The sequence below is a fragment of the Elephas maximus genome, chromosome X (genome assembly GCF_024166365.1).
Source record: "Elephas maximus indicus isolate mEleMax1 chromosome X, mEleMax1 primary haplotype, whole genome shotgun sequence".
Taxonomy (NCBI): Eukaryota; Metazoa; Chordata; class Mammalia; order Proboscidea; family Elephantidae; genus Elephas; species Elephas maximus.
In genome coordinates this window covers 137,665,137-137,684,728 of record NC_064846.1, presented here as the reverse complement: position 1 = coordinate 137,684,728, position 19,592 = coordinate 137,665,137, and positions in this window count along the sequence as shown.

Here is a 19,592-nt window from a genome sequence, read left to right as displayed (position 1 = left end):
AGTGGTTAAGTGCTGCAGCTGCCAACCAAAAGGTCAGCAGTTTGAATCTACCAGGCACTCCTTGGAAACTCTGTGGGGCAGCTCTACTCTGTCTTACAGGGTCACTATGAGCCGGCATCGACTCGACGGCAGCAGGTTTAATTCAACCACCCACTGGTGACACCCATCCTGACACTGTGTGACCTCTCCCTAAGAAATACAAATGAAACCCATAGCTGCTCAACTGACTTATATGCAAGCTACAGCTGTGTCCAGGCTTACATGTCTCTGCATCTCTCAGTACCATTGATTCCAGGCATTTTCTGTCTGTGGTGCCTGCGGCTTAGACCTCAAGTCTGGTTTTGTAACCACATCATCAGTGGGAAAGGCTGGTGCAGCACAGAGACAGGACACATGACCACTGCATATGACAGAATGCAGGTAGTGTGGTCCCTCTGCTTGCTTGAACCTTGTCCTAAGTGTGTTAACCTACTTCAACTCCTAACTTTGTTTCTTGCTGTGGGTTTTAAAATTTATTTGGTAAACTACGTAATTCATGCATCTTAACACTGTCTCTGAATCTTTTCTCTGACCTCTGGGACAGCTTGTCTGGTAATGCACATGGAGGCTACCATCTCATCAAGACAATTTCCTGCATGACAGATTGTGTTAGTGGTCCCAATTCTTCACCCCACCCTATGTCCAAACCCTTTGTTATGTGAGTTGACAGCTTCTCCCATCAAAGAATGAAATATTATTTCCCTGCCCTTTGGAATTGAACTCATCCATGTGGTGTGCTTTGGCCAATGGGCTGTTAGCAGATGTGATGCTAAGAGAGGCTTGAAAACATGTTTATCTAATTAGCCTTGCTCTCTTGTACCTTTTCTGTGTCTATTAGAAAGACAAGGCCAGATTTTCTTACTGGCACCAGGAGGCAGACAAAAGACATGTGGGGAGGAGCCATGCCCAGCTGAACCCTGTCTAGATCAGTTGACGCCCAGTTGGTTGCCGATGGGTGAGTGAGTCCAGCCAAGGCTAGCAGAACTGCCCACCTGAGCTCACCCAACTTCCACCTTATCCGCTGATTGGTGAGAAATCATAATTGGATGTTGTTTAAAGCCACTGAGTTTTGGAGTAATAAAACACAGTAATAGCCAATTTATATACTCAACTAGACAACTTCAGTAGCCTCCTAACTTTTATTCCTGCCTACAGACCTCTCCCCCTATCCATTTTCTTCATTGAAGTCATGGTGTTCTTTCTAAAACACAAATGTGGTCACCTTATTCCCCTTCTTAACAACCTTCAATGAATCATCATTATCTTTAGGATAAATTACAAACTGCTACATATTCTGGTCCCTACTTGTTCATCTAGCCAGTTTATCTCAATCTCGTCCACTCAGCCATATGCTGGAGCCATCTCGTACTGGCCTGTGATAGCAAATTGTTAAATTTTCAGAAATTTCAGAGATGATTATTAAACACACTATCCTTGAAATAGGCCATGGTGGGAGTATTTACACCACAGAAACTGGCAAATGCTACAAACCAGGTCTCCCTCTCCACCTTCAGATATCCATTTGTTAAACATTTACCAGCACACCATTGTCCATACTCTTCATATTTTACTGCTGAAATGTACCCTCCTTCCAACCCTACTGGAAACCCTCATGGTGCAGTGGTTAAGAGCTACGGCTGCTAACCAAAAGGTCGGCAGTTTGAATCCACCAGGCGCTCCTTGGAAATCCTATGAGGCAGTTCTACTCCGTCCTGTAGGGTCACTATAAGTTGGAATCAACTCCGTAGCAACAACGGGTTTGGTTTCTTTGTTTGTTCCCGGAAGATGAACTGCCTCAGGGCTTGCAGTGCTGCGGGAGGCAGACAAAGGTGATGGAATCTCGGGCATTTGATTTCCTATTCATCTCTGTCCCATGGATGAAGGAATTTCTACAGAACTGGCTCCACATCCTCTTCTGGATCCGGCCTGAATTTCTGGCAATTCCCTGTCGATATATACTGCTACAGCCACTTTCGAATGATCTTCAGCAAAATTTTGCTTGCGTGTGATATTAATGATATTGTTTGATAATTTCCGAATTCAGTTGGATCACCTTTCTTGTGAATAGGCATAAATATGGATCTCTTCCAGTCAGTTGACCAGGTAGCTGTCTTCCAAATTTCTTGGCATAGACGAGTGAGCATCTGTTTGTTGAAACATCTCAATTGATTTTCCATCAATTCCTGGAGGCTTGTTTTTTTGCCAATGCCTTCAGAGCAGCTTGACTTTCTTCCTTTAGTACCACCAGTTCCTGATCATATGCTCCCTATTGAAATGGTTGAATGTCAACCAATTCTTTTTCGTATAATGACTGTGTATTCCTTCCATCTTCTTTTGATAACTCCTGTGTCATTTAATATTTTCCCCATGGAATCCTTCACTATTGCAACTCCAGGCTTGAATTTTTTCTTCAGTTCTTTCAGTTTGAGAAATGCTGAGTGTGTTCTTCCCTTTTGGTTTTCTATCTCCAGGTCTTTGCACATGTCATTATAATACCTTGTCTTCTCGAGCCGCCATTTGAAATCTTCTGTTCAGTTCTTTTACTTCATCATTTCTTCCTTTTGGTTTAGCTGCTCAACGTTGAAGAGCAAGTTTCAGAGTCTCTTATAACATCCATTTCAGTCTTTTCTTTCTTTCCTGTCTTTTTAATGGCCTCTTGCTTTCTTCATGGATGATGCCCTCAATGTCATTCCACAACTTGTCTGGCCTTCGGTCATCAGAGTTCAACACGTCAAATCTATTCTTGAGATGGCCTCTAAATTCAGGTGGGATACACTCAAGGTCGTACTTTGGTTCTCGTGGGCTTGTTCTAATTTTCTTCAGTTTCAACTTGAACTTGCATATGAACAATTGATGGTCTGTTCCAAAGTAGCCCCTGGCCTTGTTCTGACTGATTATATTGAGCTTTTCCATCATCTCTTTCCACAGATGTACTTGATTCGATTCCTATGTATTCCATCTGGTGAGGTTCATGTATATACTTGCTGTTTATGCTGGTGAAGAAAGGTATTTGCAATGAAGAAGTCCTTGGTCTTGCAAAATTCTATCTTGGAATCTCCAGCATCATTTCCATCACCAAGGCCATATTTTCCAACTACCGATCCTTCTTCGTTTCCAACGTTCACGTTCCAATCACCAGTAATTATAAATGCATCCTGGTTGCATGTTCAATTTCAGAATGCAGAAGGTGGCAAAAATCTTCAAATTTCTTCATCTGTGTCCTTAGGGATTGGTGCGTAAATTTGAATAATATTCATGTTAACTGGTCTTCCTTGTAGGCGTATGGATATTATCCTATCACTGACAGCGCTGCATTTCAGGATAGAGCTTGAAATGTTCTTTTTGTTGATGAATGCAACACCATTCCTCTTCAAGCTGTCATTCCTGGCAGAGTAGACCATATGATTGTCCAATTCGAAATGGCTAATACCAGTCCATTTCCACTCAGTAATACCTAGGATATTGATGTTTATGGATTTCATTTCATTTTCGACGATTTCCAATTTTCCTAGATTCATACTTCGTACATTCCAGCTTCTAATTATTAATGGATGTTTGCAGCTGTTTCTTCCCATTTTTAGTCATGCCCCATCAGAAAATGAAGGTCCTGAAAACTTGACTCCATCCACATCATTAAAGTCGACTCTACTTTGAGCCGGCAGCTCTTCCCCAGTTGTCTTTTGGTGCCTTCCAACGTGGGGGGCTCATCTTCCGGCACTATATCAGACAGTGTTTCACTGCTATTCATAAGGTTTTCACTGGCTAATTCTTTTCTGTGGACTGTTAGGTCCTTCTTCCTAGTCTGGAAGGCTCAGCTGAAACCTGTCTGCCATGGGTTACCCTGTTGGTATCTGGATACCAGCAGCATAGCTTCCAGCATCACAGCAACACGCAAGCCCCCACGGTAAGACAAACTGACAGACACGTTGGGGAAGCTTCATTTGTTTCACAGTATAAATCCATCTCTGGGTTCGATGTAAGATTATGACAATTTTTTTAATACAGGTAAATAGCCAGATGTCTCAGCATCATTTATTGAGTAGTGTGTTCTTACTTCATCGAATTGAAATGTCACTGTTATCTTACACTAAATTCCCATATATGAGTCTCTTTCTGGCCTCTCTAATTTTGCATTAGCCTATTCGTCTCTGCCTATGTCATTATCACACTGTTTTATTTACCATGGCTTTATAATACATTTTGACATCTGGTAGAACAAAACCTCCCTCTACATGATTTCATATGAATTTTTAAAATTAGCTTATTAAGGTCTGTGAAAATTCCACCTGAGACTTTGACTGGAATTCTATTTAATTTAATCAAATCATCACTTAGATTTTCTGTAACAATTTATAGTCTTAAGTACATAGTTCTTGTGCATTTCTTCCTTCTTGAATACTTCTTTGAAAACATGTTTTTACTATTTTGAATGAAATATATTTTTCTATGTTCAAATTTGTAAATATAAATTGCATATAATGTCCTCTTTATCATTTTAAAATTACTGATGGAAATATTTTACACTTGTTCCTAATGTCCTTTATTCATATTTCTCTCCTTTTCCTTTATCATACTTGTATTGTAAATGATCCATTTATTTTATTGTTTATTCTAAGGACCAGTTTTTTATGTTCAATTCTATCAGATATTTATCTTTTATTCAATGAATATCTCCTTTTACCTAAATTCTTTTTTATTTGGGTTACATTTATTTTCTTTTTAAACCTTAATTTATTAAACTGAAAGCTTGGTTTACTTTCATTTTTCTCATTTTATATAAATTATTTATAAATTAGACACATCCTACAGATTTTGATAAGGAATTTTAGTGGCACAAAGATTAAGTGCTGGGCTATAACTAAAAGGTTGGTGGCTCACCCCTTCCCTCCCTGCTGCCCCCAGTGACTCCTCAGGGTAAAGACCTGGCAATCTGCTCCGGTAGGGATTGCATCGTAGAAAACCCTATTGGGCAGCTCTACTCTGTCACATGGGGTCGCTATGAGTTGAAATCGACTTGAGGGTACCTAACGGCAACCACACAGGTTTTGGTAGTGAACTTGTCATTCCATTTCACATAGCTTATAACTATTATTTTGATTTCCACTTTAACCCCCAAATTACTTGTATTTTTAAATATCTTTGTATTTAAGAAGACCCAAAAAACAACCCAGTGCCGTTGGGGCTAATTTTTATTAATTTCAAATAAAATTGCATTGTGAAAAAAATTGCATTGTTGTCTGTGAACATATACTGGATTTTTATTTCCTTTGTAGACTATTATTTGATCAATTTGTGTAAATGCTCTACACGTGTTTCAAAGAGGGAATGTGAAATTTCTATAATTTAGGTATAAATGTTTCTCTATATGTATTTGATCACACATGCTGTTTAATATTGTATTGCCTTATTTTTTGCCTACTTGAGCTCAGTTTTTCAGAAAGATACATTAATTTACTGACTCCTTACTATGATTGTGGAAACCTGGTGGCATAGTGGTTAAGTGCTGCGGCTGCTAACCAAGAGGTCGGCAGTTCGAATCCGCCAGGCGCTCCTTGGAAACTCTATGGGGCAGTTCTACTCCGTCCTATAGGGTCGCTATGAGTCGGAATCGACTCGACGGCGCTGGGTTTGGTTTTTCGGTTTTTTAAAAATTATGATTGTGGAGCCCTGTTGCCGCAGTGATTAAGAGCTGTGGCTGCTAACCAAAAAAAGGTGGGCAGTTTGAATCCACCAGCCACTCCATGGAAACCCTTTGGGGCATTTCTACTCTGTCCTATTGGGTCACTATGCATCAGAATCTACTCGACAGGAACGGAATTTTGGTTTTTACGATTGTAGATTACATTGTCTCCTTGTGGTTATATCAGTTTTTGCTTTATGTATTTTGAATTTATAGTATAAAGAACACATATCTTTTTGCATCAGTTTATTTTTTACTTATCTGATCATGTTTTTTTAGATACAATTTTGAAACATAGCTATCAAGTTTGTTCTTAACAGATATGAGTTTCTGTTTTTTTTTTCCAAATTGGTATATTTAGTCCATTTAATTTTGTTGCAATTACTGAAATATTTGGATTATTCTTGCCATCTTATTTTGTCATTTCTTCTTCACATGCTATTTCAGTTAATTTATCACTTTTCTGCCTTTCAGTAGTAGGAGCTTTTCTTTATTTTTTCATTTAATGGTTTGAACATTATGTGTTATATTTCTATTCTAAGAGTAACTTCCCTTAAATTTTTAAGAACTTAATCAAACCTAGATTTTTCTTCAAATAGGTAAAATTAGAAAGTGCCTAGTCTTTCCTCTCAAAACAAAGAAACTTAGAAAGCTTTTAATTTTCTCTATTCCTTCCCTTCATTCAACACTACCTTCCAAGTCAATATTTTCTGGAATTTTATTTCTGGATTGTCCACTCTTATTTCAACACTTGACACTCATTCTAACCCAAGAATAAATTTTAGATTTTTTTCTAAATTTTATTTATTTTGTTGTTGTTGAAAATATACACTAATTCAACAGTTTCTACATGTACAATTTAGTACCATTGATTACCTTCTCTGAGTTGTGCAACCACTCTCACCCTCCTTTTCTGAGTCATTCTTCATTCATTGACATAAACTCACTGCCCCCCCAAGGTTCCTATCTAATATTTCGCATTGCTGTTGTCAAGTTGATCCCACATAAAAAAAAATTTTTTTTCCACATAGATAGGTCTTAAAAGAGCACAATGCTCAAAGCAGACATTCTCTACTAGTTGAGTTCAATTATTGTTAGGTTTTAAGATGACTTCAGGGCATATTTTTGTTTTACAGTTCAAAGATTATCTCAGGGCAATAGTTTCAGGGGCTCATCCACCCTCCATGACTCCAGAAAGACTAGAGTCCCTGAGAATTTGAAATTCTGTTCTACATTTTCCTCCTTTTGATCAGGATTCTTCTATGGAATCTTTGATCAAAATGTTCGGTAATGGTAGCCGGGCACCATCCAGTTCTTCTGGTCTCATGGCAAAGGAGGCAGTTGTTCATGGAGGCAATTAGCCGCACACTCCACACACTCCTATTCCTGACTCTCCTTCTTCTGTTGCTCCAGGTGCATAGAGATTAATTGTCGTGACTTGGGTGTCTGCTTGCAAGCTTTTAAGACTCTAGGCATTATGCGAGAACAGAAGCACTGAACACATTATTAGGCCGATTAACTGGGATGGTCCCATGAAACCATGACCCTAAACCTCCAAACCAAGAAACCAAATTCCCTGAGGTGTTTGGTTGTATGCAAGCAGCCTCAGCAGCTACTCTTTTTTTTTTTGTCATTGTTGTAAATGTATCTATCACACAATTTTGCCAATTCAAATTTTTACAGGTATACAGCTTATTGACGGCAATTACAATAATCGGCTGTGCAACTCTATCCTTAATTATCTTTGTGCTGATCCTTATAAAAGAAATTATTTGCTTATTTGGTGTTTGAATGATGGGTTTCACTGCAACAGCCCAGACTCGCTGGAATATATGGTTTTGAAAAATAAGGCTATGTGTTTAGGATTATGCATTTATCTGAATGTGCTATGGATATTGAATGCTTCTCCTACCTAATTGTAAAAAAAAAATTTATTTTTTCTACAATGTTGTACAGCAGACTAAAATGTATGCTAGAAATGAATATTGGGTATTATAGGTTACAGAGAGCTTGTAACTCTGCCTTCAGCCAATATTTAATTAGATATGCTAAAGGGGGACAAGGATTTGCCTGAGAGAAACAGGCTGTTTGAATGTAGTTGCCCTCTGTATTGGTGGGGGCCTTAGGTCTAAAACCCAAGCCCCACCCATATATGCATTTGAAAAGATATGCAGAATCACCCAGAACTGCTGGGAGAATGAAATATTTGCATTTGAAGGAAGAACTTACAGGAAAAAAATGGCCGTTTCACTTTTTGAATTTTGAACAAGTGGTGTGCATCAAGGCAGAGAGTCAGTGCCGACTGGAAGGAACCCCCTTCCAGGACTGGAAGTTAAAGGGAGCCAGAAAGTACATAGCTTGGTCTGCTCGCTTGTGGCGGCCACCTGGGTCCACTCAACGAGTGGAAGTGAGGAAAGTGAAGCAATAGACAGGCTGTGTTTGAACATGTTGCATTGGCACTCATTGACCTAGCCCACAGGGGCTAGAGATGAGAGAGTGAGAGGAAGGGCTGGCTGGTCAGAAATAAAGGGAGTTGTATGTGGACTAAGTTTATGGGTGGAACCCATTGACATAGCTCAAGGGGTCTAGGGATGGAAGTGTGAAGGTACTATCTGAACTGTGTGTGAACTCTTGAGCCTGAGGCTACTACCCACTGTGACCTAGGGATGGCTAGGGATGAGCTGACCAGATCTGACCAAATGAAGAAAAAGATGTTTGACACTGGGAGCTGGTGTAGATTGCTACAATTTGGTGGCTTGCTCTGGGCTGGACTTTGCTTGTGGGTGCAGATACTCAAAGTTCCAGCTAGAACTGAAGATACTTTAAGACCAAAGGACATGGTTGTCTCCTCAGAGTACTGGTTTGAATTTTTTTTTTTATTATAGGGATAAAAAAAAACAATAGGGATGGACAATTTAAACATTAGCTATCTAAAACGAGGGAGATAAAGGCATGAAGTGGCTGGCTTACACACTTTCATGAATGTGTTTACATCAAATGAGGGGGACCAGGGAGGATCCCCACTGACTAGATGTCTCTTCTCCTAATGGGTCTGGGGAAGAGAGGGTAGGGAAAGACACTGATAGGATTATATGATTCAGCTGTGAATGTTGATTGTCAACAGGGTTGTGATTGTAAAAACTGTAATTGTAGAAGCTGTGAGTGTGAAAAAGTGGACTAAGGGGGAGGCACTGCTGGACTGGAGTACAGTGGCTGAACCTAAAGTCCCTTAAAGGTTTTGCTTAAGCTAATACCTCGTGAGGCTCAGAGCAAGGGAATAATCTTCTCTCAGTTAAATTTTATCAGAGGCCAGGAAAGGTGAAGATGAGACAAACTGTTGGAGAGCCTGACCAAATCAGATGGCTACCTGCAGCAAACCCGAATGGCTAGTACTTGAGTGACCTCACCCTGAGGACTGCCCTACTGACAGACTGATTGTTAATGACTGTTCTGGACTGGTAAAATGGTTGAGAGGGGGAAGTTATCCTCTGAATATGAAAGAGCCATGGCTAGAAAAGCCAAGGGGTGGCCTGTTGTGCAATTAATTACTTTTGTGTGTGGTCTTTCTAGCCATGGGCTTGTAATTCCCACCCCTGTGATTGTTATAGGGTAATTATGGCTACCAAGGGGATTGGTCAGTTTTGCCTTAAAAGAGAGCCAATTCCAGAGCAGAGAGGAGACAGCTGAGTGCCTTTGGGCAGAGACTGAGGGCCAGGGAGAGGCGTGCCTGCGAGGCTATGCTGATGGAGGAAATGTATCCTGATTGTTCCTGAGCCTGAATTGTAATCTGTTACTTCCTAATAAACCCCATAATTATCAGTATGGTCTGTGAGTTCTGTGTGGCCACTGCAATGAATTATCAAACCCAGTAGAGAGTGCTGTAGTAGGGACAGTTGGTGTCAGAACTGGTAGACATGGTAGAGGTAGGAGGTATATCTGACCTCCACCTTGTAGAAATCAGCCTTGGGCTGTTTATCGTGGTTCTCTTCCCCGTTGTGGGTTTGGAGGAAGTCAGACACCTTCCCCATGCCATTTTTACAGCAAATCTCTTTTGGAATCTCTGCTTTCAAATCCTTTGGGTATATACCTAGGAGTAGAATTGCTGGTCGTATGGTAGTTATAGTTCTAGTTTTTTGAGGAACTACCACACTGTTTTTTACAATGGCTGTACAATTTTGCATTCCCACCAGCAATGAATAAGAGTTTCAATTTCTCTGCATCCTCACCAACGTTTGTTATTTTCTGTTTTTTTCTTTATCTTAGCCATCCTAGTGAGAGTGAAATGGTATTTCATTGTGATTTTGATTTGCATCTTTTTTGACTCACTTTTCACGGATATGTTTTTCTCCTTGAGTAAATATACCAGGTGATATTTTATAGAGGGTCTCTAATGGTTGAGTGTTTTGAATCATTGTCTGTCTGAGATTATCTTTGCCTCATATTTGAAACAAAGCTGAGCAGGGTACTGAAATCTGAGTGCAGAGTTATTTTCCTTCAGTACTTCCACTAAACCCACTGCCGTCGAGTCGATTCCGACTCATAGCGACCCTATAGGACACAGTAGAACTGCCCCGTAAAGCTTCCATGGAGCACCTGGCGGATTCGAACTGCCGATCTCTAGGTTAGCAGCTGTAGCACTTAACCACTACGCCACCAGGGTTTCCCCTTCAGTACTTAGAAGACACTATTCCATTACCCCCTTTACCTAAGGATGCTGATGACAATTCTGATGGCGGTCACGTTGTCAATCATTTGTAGGTATTTTTTCTCTCAGAATGTTTTCCGGTAAAAAGAAAAATGCCCGGTAATCTGAAATATGAATTACACTCTGTCTAGGTATGAAATCACTTTTCAAAAATTTATCTTGATCAGTACTTAGCATATGTTTTTAGTATATGGTCTGCACTGGACAGTGGATGCCTTTGTGGATTCCTTGACACCTCTTTCTTTCTGCCTGGTGAAGCAGTGACTGTTGAGTATGTATTACAGGAAGATTTTGTCATTGGCTCCTGGGGTTCCACCCAGAAAAGCCTCACTCCACGTCTCTGCACTGGTGCTTCTTCTCACCCCTCCACTTCATGACTCAAGGTGAAATTGTCATACCACTGGGTGTAGGATCTGGTTTCCTGAGGCAGTGGTGAGGGCCTGAATAATGCATTTCTAAAGTGTGGGAGAAGCTCCCATGGGGTAAACCTTGGCTAATGAAAAATTGGAAGCAGGAGGGAGTCTAGTAGATATGTCTCCCCCACCACTACCTTTTTCCCCACTGTGAACTGTCCTGAGGTGTAGTTTTGCCTTCCAGGTGTCTGGAGAAGTCGTTTGCGCCTGCTCAGTAGGGATCTGCTGAGTCTTTGTGGTTCATTGCAAAGAAGTGGCCAGCAAAATAACACATAACATCGCATTTCTTCACATCTTCTTTGCTTCATGTTCCTTTTTTCTCACCCTCGTTGCTTTGGGTTTACACCTTCTAACTAACCCTCAGGTTCTGTTTTCTATGGAACCAGGCTAAGACAAAAATGTATATTTTGGTCAGTTCTAGAAATTTTTCTCATGTATTCTATACTTCATTATATATTATTTCTATTTCCTCATATATTTTCTACATGTTCCTCTTTCTTTTCTATTTAGAACACATATTAGCAAGTGACAAGTTTTGGCCTTATTATGTTATATTGGAGGAGACTTCCTTTGTTTCAATTTTCCAGCTTAGTAATTTGCTACTCAGCAGTGCTCATTGTTATTCAGTTCATTTATTGAATTTTTATTTCAACAATCAACATTTTCATTTCCATTATCTCTAGATGACTATTTTTGTACCCTGAGGATATTAAATATACTTACTGTAAAGTTCTTTTCTGCTTTTCTACTAATGTTCTGTCTTTGGGTCTAAGTAGATTTTTTGAATCTGTTTTGTTTTGAAACAATCACAAACTCAGAAAAGTTGCAACTATAGTACAAATAACTTTTATTTCCTGAACCATTTGTGGATAAATTGCCAATGTGATCTCCTGCCCTTTACTATATATTTTCTACAAACTAAGACATATTTTCTACAAACTAAGACATATTTTATACAAACTAAGACATTATTCTAATAACCACAACACAACTATCAAAAATTGGGGAATAAACATATATTTTCATCTAATACTCAGACCCCATTCAAGTTTTACCAATTGTTCCAATATTGTCCAGTTGAGCAAAAGGATCCAGTCCAGAATTTCACCTTAATAATTATTTGTCGTGATTTCATTGTGAACCTTCCTAGCCTCCTCAAGTACTCAGCACTGTTATGGAGAAAATGCTCTCTTTTCCCATCAAATATTGCTTTTAATAAAGAAACTTATCCATCTAAGATGAACAAGTACTTTACCTTCTATGCCAAATAAGGTATTTTTATTTTCTGTGAGTTTATTGTATGATTCTTTGAATTGTGAGGTAGGGATGGGGCAAGGAACCTTCCCAAATCCTACAAAATCATACCACATAATTAAGCTGTATACTACCCGCTTCCAAGACCATCCTGTTCAGATAAATGGCCAAACCTCAAGAAGCTAGAGGTCATCCTTTTCTTTCACTCTTTTTCTTCTTCCCTAGGAATGCTATGAGTTGGAATTGACTTGAGGGCAATGGTTTTTTTTTTTTTTTTAGGTTTAGGAATGTCTAGCACATCATGTTGCAGAAAGATAGTTAACCTTGGCTTCTACTGAACTTTATTAAACACTAATCGCTGGTACCCACACTGGAAACGTGGGCTGCTGTCTTCAAGATTACCGTTGTGCTGGGGAGAGCAGTGGGGCAAGGGTAACTTAAAATAATACAAGACTTGTTTCGGGGGACAGCCCCAGCAAGGAAAGACTTTCACTGTGTGTCCTGGCAGATAATCTGAAGAACTGACATGTAGCCCTTTCCAGGTTCATGAGTTTATTCAGGGAAACTTACTGACACGGCCAAGCAGCTGCTCCCCAGTGGCGGCTGGCTGGAGTATTTTCCACAACCACCTAACAAGGGACCCAAGCTTATATACCATTTCAGTTGGGACCAAGGCTCATTGTTTTCTACCACGTCCTTGGGCAGTCAGTGTTCCCAGGGACTTCACGTCCAGGCCCAGATATTTTCCTTCCTGTTGCTAAGGCATTCCTCGGCCTTGGCCGCTGGCCCAGTCATACCACTCCCGGCCTTGTACCTTAGCCCGAGTCCATCCCGAATTCATCCCCAGCATGCTTCGGGGAAGAGCAAAGCTGATTCCATTAGGGAGGGGATGCATATAGATGAATAGCATTACCCTACAACTTGCCTACCATGTTTCAGTGGCCTTTGTCCTGGTTAAGCATCCACTTGGTTGCTGTAAACCTTTGACTATCTTCTAGAGTTCTGATGAGCTTTATTCTGTTTTTGCCAGTGTGTGTGTGTGTGTGTGTGTATATGTGTGTGTGTCTGTGTCTCTGTGTCTCTGTGTGTGTCTGTGTCTCTGTGTGTGTGTCTCTCTCTTTCTCTGTGTGTGTGTGTGTGATTTTGAGGAGGATGGGCCTCTGGAGTTCTCAACTCTGGCATTTTTGCTGACATCACTGTCTTTATTTTTTTAATATAAATGTTTTAATAAAATAAAATATTTCCCCAGAATGATTTACCTCCCCTTGGAAAATTGTTAGAATAGTTGTAAAAAAGATTGGGAGAGAAAGTTTTTTTTTCCATGATTTGTATTGAGATATAGGAGAGGAAAGAATTGAGAAAATATTTGGGAGAGTCAAAAACAATGTCTGCCACATTGGTATTTAACAGAATAAACAATTCTGGGAAAACGTGGAGTGGCTATAGCTGGAGAATACCTCAGTTTGACTGTGGGCTTTCATTGCTCATGGTGCCTTTTTTATTTCAGCTGTTTCATTAATGATGGCAAATTTTGTATAGCATCACCTGAGAACCAAGCATTGATCATCACTGGGCCATATTACCAGATGTTTTATGGAAGTTCTGAGTGCACCATAATTCCATGGATCCTTTGCCTTTTTTATGGGCATATTTAATTTTTAAGCCCAATCAGTACTTTTAAAACTAAATTGCACTGACGGGGCTGATAGGTATACAAATGTATAGATTTAAAAAAAAAATTGCCGTTGAGTTAGATTCCAACTCATGGTGACAGAGTAGTTACAGAGTAGTACTGTTTCATAGGGTTTTCTTGGTTATAATCTTTACAGAAGCAGTTCGCTAGGCCTGTCTTCTGTGGTGCTGCTGTGGGTAGGTTCAAACCGCCAACCTTTAGGTTAGTAGCCAATCACAAACCACTTGTGCCACCCAGGCTTCTCTATACAGGTATTTAAAGGTTAAAGGCAACTTCAGAAATTTAAAATGTCATTCATAATCATCAAATCTTTTTTTTTTTTTCAGTTGTGGCTTCATATCCACCAAAAGGTTTGCCTTTGTTAAAAATTGTTAATCCATTGAGCTCGGGGAGCTTAGCAGGGGAAATGAGTGCAGTCCCTGAATTATCTACATGTTCGTTTTGAGACTGAATATCTTCACTTCCTTAAGCCATCAGCAGTATTCACACTTCACACCTATAATTTCCAGTTCGGTGGTGCAGCTGCCTTTTCATATTAGTGAGAAAGTAAAACCTTCATGATTCATTTGAATTTTACTGGTTGAGTTTCTTCGAGTGTTTAATTACTAAGATCTCAGTCTTAGAGAGCAATTCAGTACATCTCACAAAAGTCTACAGATGAATAATATCACTGCATTAAAATAAAATAAATATTCATTCTCTGCTTTGTTGTTGTTTTCCCCCTAAATAGTCCATAAATTAGCAAAATCTGAAGGTACAGACATGGGATAACCCTTAATCTTGATCTTCCTCATCTGCGATGAATGACTTTGCCTTGCTAAATGGCTATTCTTCTGATGACTATTGCAGTAAAAGGTGGCTGCCACCCTGTCCTTTGGACTTGAATAAACTATTGAAATATATTTTTTTGCCTTTTATTGCATGTGGCCCATACGTGGCAAAAGAACTTTGCTTTCCTGTGTAAAATCATGTTCCCCAGGTACATTTAGTCTCCCTTATTACAATTCGAGGGAACAGCTGGAAGTCTAGTGTCCTTTCCCAAGTATTTCCAGGAATTCCCAGACTGTTGACATCCTCATGGTTGTCTCTGGCTCTTCCTCCGGATCACTTCCTGCCATGTCATCATTTCTTCTCCCTGCTGGCTCAGCCCTCTCTGGTCTCCTTCACCCAATGGAAAGCTTCTGCCTTATCTCCCCAGATGACCAATAATTCAAGACCGATTCTGTATTATGCTTGTTAATCAGCTTTACTGAAGACATACAGACAATAAAAAGAAATTACAATACAGGAAAGGAAAAACCAGCAATCATTATTGTGTATCCTTTTTCCCTAAGTTCCTCCTCTCTTGGGCCAGACATTCTGTCCTACTCTGGGGCCTATTCTTCATCTCTGTAAGAACCACTTCTGTCCACCACAACAATGTCTTCCACAATTTCCAGCACAAGCTTCAAATCAAATAACACTGTTTCTCCACCCAAGGACGTCATCCTTTCATTTTACTGTGCTGAGCAGCTTAGACCTTCTCTGACTATCTCTAACCCCTGGACCAGGCAGTGCCCTTGCATTACCAAAAAGCTCATCAAAGTGTGTTCTCTTGCAAAAGAGCAGCTTCCCCTCAAGACTGATTCTGCCCCCCAACTCCCAGAGCGAACCATACATACTCCAGAAAGCTTGTGATATGCCAGATTAAAAAAAAAAAACTTATTGAAAAATTCAAACATACAGAAGAATTGCAAAGATAGTACAAAAAACTTCAGCATACCTTGACACAGGTTTACTATTTACATTTTGTCATACTCACAGAAGGTTGGCAATTGGAACCCACCCAGTGGCTCCACAGGAGAAAGACCTGGTGATCTGCTCCCATAAAAAATTACAGGAAAACCCTATGAGGCAAATCTACTCTGTCACATGGGGTCGCTATGAGTAGAAAATCAACTCGATGGCGCCCAACGACAACAAAAAGACTTAAATTACCATTTCCTCTCTCTCCTTATTATTTGTTTCTGAATTATTTGAGAATAAGTCACCTGCATCATGACCCTTTATTCTTAAACACTTCAGTGTGTATTTCCCAAGCACAAGTCCATCACCAACAATGTGAAAAACCAGTGTCACGTGCCTCCTGATAATGATGCACTGAGAAAGACCCAGGTAACTTCTGTGATATTCCTGCTGAAGATGTATAACCTGAATCTAGTCATGAAGAAACATCAGGCACACTTCAAATGAGGGACAGCCTACAAAATAGTCTGTATTCTTCAAAAATATCAATGTAGTGGAATAAAAAAAAAAGGCTGAAGAACTGGTCCAGATTAAAGAAGACCAAAGAGATTTGATAACTGAATTGGTTATTGAACCAAAACAATCGGAAAAAAAGGACATTGGGACAATTGGCAAAATCTGAATATGGACTTTAGATTAGATAATAATGCTCTATCAACGTTTGTTACAGGGGCCCTGGTGGCACAGTGATTAAGCGTTTGGCTGCTAACCAAAAGGTTGGCAGTTCGAATCTACCAGCCAGCCACTCCTTGGAAACCCTGCAGGGCAGTTCTACTCTGTCCTATAGGGTCACTATGAAGTCGGAATTGACTCGACGGCAACAGGTGTGGTTTATCAATGTTACATGCCCTAATTTTGATAATTATACTGTGGTTATGGATTGAATTGTGCCCCCCCCGCCAAAATATGTTGGAAGTCCTAACCTCCACACCAGTGAACGTGGCCTTGTTTGGGGAAATAGGGTTTTTCTTTCTGATGTTATCAGTTAAGTTAATGAAATCATATCAGAGTAAGGTGGGTTCTAACTCTAATCTTTTCTGAATCCTGTCTGATAGAAGAGGGCAGACTCAGAAACAGAGTCACACGCAGAGGAAGAAGCCAGGCAAAGTCACATGCAGCAAAGGAACACCAAGGGGTGCCGTCAGAAACCAGAAGCTAGGAAGAGTTCCTCTCTAGAAGGAATTGACATAGCCAATACCCCGATTTAGACTTCTAGCTTCTAGAACTGTAATACAATAAAGTTCTGTTCTTTAAAGCTACCCATCTTGTGGGTACCCATTTTGTTATGGCAGTCTTAGGAAACCAAAGCATGTGGTTACGTATATCAAGTTTTTGCCTGAGACTACACGTGTTTGTATAAAACATCTACACTTTCTCACTAGCAGATAGTCAGGCCAAACAATATTGGCTGAAAGAATCAAGGAAGGTGGACCCAGGGTCAAGTGAAATGCGTAAGCCTTTTCTCTCACTTAAGTTACCTGTTAACATATTCATAGGGGTGATTCTTTGCTAACTGCCCAGAGTGGGACTAAGGGAGCTCAGGTATATCCTGGCATAAGGCAAAGTGATGCAGGAGACTCAGAGACAGAGCTCTCCTCTTTCAGATCCAGCTGAAATATGCACAAACTGGTTGTAGGGACCTAACGCCTGTTGCTCAACAAAAACTTCTTCAGGCTTCTCAGGCTGAGCTGGTTCTTCACATGTGTGTCTACTACAGGAACCTGTCAGCAACATTTGGGATGTCAGAAGGGCTTTTATGACCATCCCTGTGGGGAAGAGTTACTTTATATGTTGCAAACTGAGAACAACATAGCAAATTCAAGCCAGGGGCCTTGAGACAGCAGCTGGTGCTCATGACACAATTTTACTGTTTACAGTGAAGGTCTACCTTTACAAAATGTTTCTGGTGGCTCGGATAAGCAACAATATACAACAGAGTGCCCAGATTCAAACCCCGGCTCTGGACTCAAGTAGCCTTTGGACTCTAGGCAAGTTACTTTATCTCCCTAGAGCTTGCATCTTTCATCTCTAAAATAGTGTATTAGTTTCCAATGGCTGCTATAACAAATTGCCCCAAACTCAGTGGCTTAAAACAACACAAATTTATTTTCTCATAGTTCTGCAGGTTGGAAGTCTGACACAGGTTTTACTAAGCTAAAATCAAGGTGTCAGCAGACTTGAACTTCTCCTGGAGGCTCTAGGGAAAATCTACTTCTTTTCCTTCTCCAGCTTCTAGAGGCCACCTACACCCCTTAGCTTGTGGCCCCTTCCTCTATCTTTGAAGCCGGCAGCACAGCATCTTTCTTCCTCTCTGACCTCTCTTTCCATCCTTTTATCTTCTTTCTGTGACTCTGATTCTACTGCTTCCTCTCATAAAGATCCTTGTGATTACACTGGACCCTCCTGGATATTTCAGGATAATCTCCCCACCTCAAGAGCCTTAACTTAATCACATCTGCAAAGTCCCTTTTACCATATGAGATAATAGCATATTCACAGGTTCTGGGGATTAGAACGTGTACATCTGGGGAGGGGGGTTATTCAGGCTACCACAAATGGATACAATAATTTTACATACCTAATGATTGTGAAAAATAAATGAAACAAAGCACATAAGCCACGTGGCATGCATAAAACCCAAAAACTTATTGCCATCCAGTCAATTCCTACTCGTAGCAACCCTATAGGACAGAGAAGAACTGCCCTGTAGGGTTTCCAAGGCTGTAATCTTTACAGAAGCAGACTCCCACATCTTTCTTCCGTGGAGCAGCTAGTGGGCTTAAATTGCCGACCTTTCAGTTGGCAGCCAGCAATTAACCGCTGAGCCATCAGGGCTCCTTGGCATGCTTTATAAATATCAGCTGTTGTTAATTAGATTTAAGTCTGTAAAAGTAAATTAAAAACATTTTTTTTAATTGTGTTTTAGGTGAAAGTTTACAGCACAAATTATTTTTTAATTCAAAAATTTATACACAAATTGTTTTGTGACATTGGTTGCAACCCCCACAATGTGTCAGCACTCTCCCCCTTTCCCTTTCCATCCTGGGTTCTCCGTGCCCATTCATCCAGTTTTCTTTATCCCTTCCTGCCTTCTGGTCTTTCCTTTTGGGCAGGTGTTTCCCATTTAATCTCATATACTTCATTGAACTAGGAAGCACATTCCTCATGTATGTTATTGTTTGTTTTACAGGCCTGTCTAATCTTTGGCTGAAAGGTGGACTTCAGGAGTGGCTTCTGTTCTGAGTTAGCAGGGTGTCTGGGAGCCATAGTCTTGGGGTTTCCTCCAGCCTCTGTCAGACCAGTAAGTCTGGTCTTTGTGTGTGTGTGAATTTAAATTTTGTTCTACATCTTTCTCCTGCTCTCTCCAGGCCCCTCTATTGTGATCTCTGTCAGAGCAGCCAGTGGTGGTAGCTGGGCACCATCTAGTTCTTCTGGGCTCAGGCTGGTAGAGGCTGTGGTTCATGTGGTCCATTAGTCCTTTGGACTAATATTTTCCTTGTGTCTTTGGTTTCCTTCAATCTCCTTTGCTCCAAATGTGATGGGACCAATAGGTGTATCTTAGATGGCTGCTCATAGCTTTTAAGTCCCCAAACACTACTCACCAAAGTAGGATGTAGAACATTTTCTTTATGAACTATGTTATGCCAATTGACCAAGATGTCTCTTGAGACCATGGTCCGCAGCCCTCAGCCCCAGTAACTTGGTCTAGCAATGTGTTTGGATGGTCTAGGGAGCTTCTATGACTTTGCCTTGATCAAATTGTGCTGCCTTCCCCCATATCATGTGTTCTTTCACGTCACCAAAGTTAACTTGTCTACTATCTAGTTAGTGGATTTCCCCTCCCCGTTCCTCCCCTTCTTTTTAACCATCAAAGATTGTTTTTTTTTCTGTGTGTAAACCATTCCTTGGGTTTTTATAATAGTAATCTCATACAATATTTTTCCTTTTGTGATTGACTTATTCCACTCAGAATAATGTCCTCCAGATTCACCCATGTTATGAGACATTTTGCGGATTCATCAT